We start from the raw sequence: 4134 nt of genomic DNA, 5'->3' as shown, positions 1-4134 counted from the left end.
AACCACTATATCCAACAGCCTCTTTGGACTTTATTCTAAACCATGTAAAATCTCACCAGATTTATTTGTGTGTCTCAGTAATTAATCTTAGAAATTATATCCGGAGGTGCAGGTTGAGGTGTCCAAAGAGGAAGGAATGACACCATTTTGGGAGCTTCCAGTCAACAATAAAGGACCAAGCATGCCCAGCATGGGAGTGGCCTCAGTGATTGAAATGAGTGAATTCAGCCATACCAGAAGCTGGTAAGAGGGCCTTTTAAAAATTAAAGTTGATTCAGTACAAGAAAGCAAGTTACTGCTGCTTACCATTCAGTGACTTATGGGTGCATTATAATAAAAGAACTCAATTATTAAACAAGACCTATATTTATCTCTTCACTTTGGACAGCCTAATAAACTATTATTACAGTTTCTCTACTGACTTTCAAACATTTTGAAGTTTGAAGGACCCCTTTGCAATTAACAAAGCATGAGCACAACCAGAACAGAGAAGGCTGTTATAATGGGTCTGTCTAGTCAAAACGGTCAGCTGAGGGGTCCCGTGAAACCCAGTGGTGGCCCTAGAGGAGAGGCCACACAGACACAGCAACAGATGAACCAGCTGAAAAAACCAACCCAATAATAGCACTCAGCAGCAAGCACAGAGTATGACCACCACCATTAAGCCTGATGATAACTGGAAGACTTTAAAACTCCTTCCAAAGGATCTAAGAATCAAAACATTAGATGTAACCTCCACAAGAGGAAATGAGTTTGAAGATTACTGTTTGAAATGGGAGTTACTGATGAGAGTTTTGAAATCAGATGGAAAAGCCATCTCCTTTTCAAGAAGAGAGCATTCCCATTGCTTTATCTTGTAGGGATATCTTAGCTAGAGCAAAAAAAATGGAACAGGCAAGAGCTGTGCCTATGACATTCCCTTACTTAAAAAGCTAGACCTGAAGAAGGACACTATACAAACAGTGGTAATTGTTCCCACTGGAGAACCTGCTCTACAGGTCAGTCAAATTTGCATCCAGGTCAGCAAACACATGGGAGGAGCCAAAGTGATGACAACCACAGGAGGAACCAATTTAGATGATGTAATGAGGCTTCATGATACAGTGCACGTGGTGATTGCTGCCCCTGGGAGAATCCTGAATCTTATTAAGAAAGTAGTAGCAAAGGTCAATCATGTCCAGATGATAATATTGGATGAGGCAGGTAAGTTTCTGTCACAGGATTTTGTGCAGATAATGGAAGATATTATTCTCATGCTGCCTGAAGACAGGCAGCTTTTACTATATTCGGCTACTTTCCCCCTTAGTATACAGAAGTTCGTGAATTCCCATTTGCAGAAATCCTGAGACTAACCTGATGGAAAAAATAACTCTGAAGGACATAACCCAGTACTACACATGTGTAACTGAACACCAAAAAGCACATGGCCTCAACACACTTTTCTCCAGGCTTCAGCTAAACCAGTTGATCATTTTCTTTAACTGCTCTCAGCGAGTTGAATGGCCAGCCAAAATTTCTCAACTGGTTTATTTTTGTTTCTACATTCATGCTAAAATGAGGCAGGAACATCAAAACTGTGTATTTTATTATTTCTGAAATGGTTTATTCTTGTTTGCACTGATCTGTTTACCTGAGGTATTGATATACAAGCCATGAATGTGGTAATAAACATTGACTTTTCAAAGCTGGAAGAGACCTATCTCCATTATACTGGAAGATCAGGTCACTTTGGTCATCTTGGCTTAGCCATCAGCTTGATCACATATGGTGATCACTTCAACCTGAAAAGTATTGAGGAGCAGTTGGGAACAGAAATTAAACCTATTCCAAGCAATATTGACAAAAGCCTGTAGGCAGCAGAATTCCACAGCAAAGCTGTAGAAAATGAGAAGCCTTAGCAAGCACTCTTTGACAAACTACAGAAGCCTTGTTCGGATCTGTGACATACCACTTTTTAGAAAGGGATGCTCTTCTCTTTGTGGGTTTTTCATCTTTTATTTCAGAACTATGAAGACGTAAAAGAGTTTGGATTTTTTTTTCCTTTTTTAACTGGTGAAGAGAAAAAAGCTGAAAGAAGGAATATTCTTTTGTTGTTGTTGTTCCATCTGTTTGCACTGTGTGCTAACTGAACATTAGTTGCACTAACTACTGGTTTTAAAAAAATGTTTTCTGGGGAAAGGGGACAGGGAAGGAAAAGAAAGAAGGGGAGAAACCCTATAAAGAGAAGAATCTTAATTAACACAAAAGCTTGTCTATGATTTCAAAATTCTCCAACACCTAACTCTCCAGGACATTTCAACTTCTCCCTAATCATCCATTCTTTTTTAAGCCTGAAGAGCTTATTACTCATTTGTGTGAAGTGGTAGATGCTCTGAGATATTCAGAATATCATCTTTTAGACACAGACCAAGGAATCAACCATAGTGACTCTTTCCTTTTTGCTTTAAAACAATTTTGTCTTTTCGTTTTGGTTTTAAAGTGAAGTCTCTCTCTTTTCTTTCTACCCAGTACTCAAGTCCAGGTCTGGTAGAAGTTCAGGCGTGTGGTAAAGGCAGTGTCTGATGAGGTTATGAGCTTCCAAAGAGTTTCTACATTTTTAGTGTAGACACCCTCCCTTTGTGGGCAAAGTACAGTTCCTCCCATCTCTATTAAAAAGACAATAATTAAACTAAGTCATCAGAATGAGATGTTTTGACTCTAACAATTTACACTCAGATATTTTTAAACATGTTGTTTCCCTAGAAGATTCAGGATTTTTTTATTTGACATCTTTCGTACTGGACTATATCATAAAAATATTTCAAATTCCTACTCTTCTAGCACCTGGAATTTGGAGCCCTTGGAATGTTCATATAGAAGGAAAATAGTTTAGTAAGTTGTTGGGTTTTGTTGTCCTTAGCATTGGTTCTCAAATTTTAGCAGACATTTGAATTGCCTAAAGATCTTGTTAAAACACAAGGACCTAAGTCTAAGCCTCAAACTCAGGAAATCTGATTCAGTAGGTCTGGAGAGGCACTCATGAATTTGAGTGCGTAATAAGCTCCCAGGTACTGCTGCTGCTAGTCCGAGAGCCAAACCTGGAGAATCAATGCACTCGCTAAATCACATATTTCCATAAAAGAAACAGGAACATTTAACCCTTTAAAAAATTATTGCATCTCTAATGCCAGACTTCCTGGAAAACTAGAAGTCAGTTCTTAACATTTTTTTTTATGCTAGTAATTTGAGCCTTTGTGTCAACATTAGATTTAGAACAGCTATTTTGGTCATAAATTATGATCTCTAACAATCAGAAATATGTACTGAAATATTCAAAAACAAATCTAGCAACAATATCTGCAAATCTCATATAATAGCTAAATCCACTAAAATGTATATTAAAATTTTTGCAACAACTTTGTAACTACTTAGAAATAAAAGTAAGTCCATAATGTTGTTTTATATTTTGGAGTCATCTCACCATCTGTATATACATTTTAGTATTTTTAGTAATAACATAATTAGTTACAGAAATTCCTCTGAAGCTATGTGGATATACATTATTTTTTAAAGGCTACATAGCATTCTGCTCAGATAACAATTTACAATTTGCAGAAACATTTTATTTATTAATTTAACAAATATTTATTGATTGCTTATTGTATACCAGTCACTTTTCCAGTTTTTCATTGTTACAAGCAGCATTAGTCAATGTTTTCTGTAATCATTATCACATTCACCAAAACAGGTTAAATAGCTCTATTAATATTTTTTCTGAGTTATGAATAACATAACAACAAAGTGTTAGCATAATCATCTTTATAAACATTGCATTTCCTGCAGTTGATTTTTTCCTTAAAATAAAACTAAAGAATATAAGATTATTCAGTTTAAGTTTATTTCTAAAACTGTATGCATTTAAATATTGATAAATTCCTTTCTAAAATTATTGTAAAATATTATATTGCTTCCAGTATTATCATTTGTTATTTTTTATACTTAATAATAGAAGGCATACTGTATCATATATAAGTACGTAACAATTACAGTCAGTTTGCTTGGGTTTAATTCTAGTGCTACCAATTATCCTTTTGTGAGGTAACTTTAGACGCTTTATTGTTCTGCCTCTGTAAAATGAGCATATTGAATAAATAA

At 35.6% G+C, this 4134-nt stretch overlaps 1 pseudogene; it reads left to right on the top strand.

Moving 5' to 3' along the window:
• The first annotated feature begins 469 nt into the window (after positions 1-469).
• On the top strand, positions 470-1898 carry LOC108528413 (probable ATP-dependent RNA helicase DDX6 pseudogene; annotated as a pseudogene).
• The last annotated feature ends 2236 nt before the right edge of the window (positions 1899-4134 follow it).

This window comes from Rhinopithecus bieti, unplaced genomic scaffold (genome assembly GCF_001698545.2).
Source record: "Rhinopithecus bieti isolate Rb0 unplaced genomic scaffold, ASM169854v2 scaffold_5150, whole genome shotgun sequence".
NCBI classification, from domain to species: domain Eukaryota; kingdom Metazoa; phylum Chordata; class Mammalia; order Primates; family Cercopithecidae; genus Rhinopithecus; species Rhinopithecus bieti.
The sequence above is the reverse complement of the archived record's forward strand: the minus strand, read 5'-3'. Positions and strand labels throughout refer to the sequence as shown.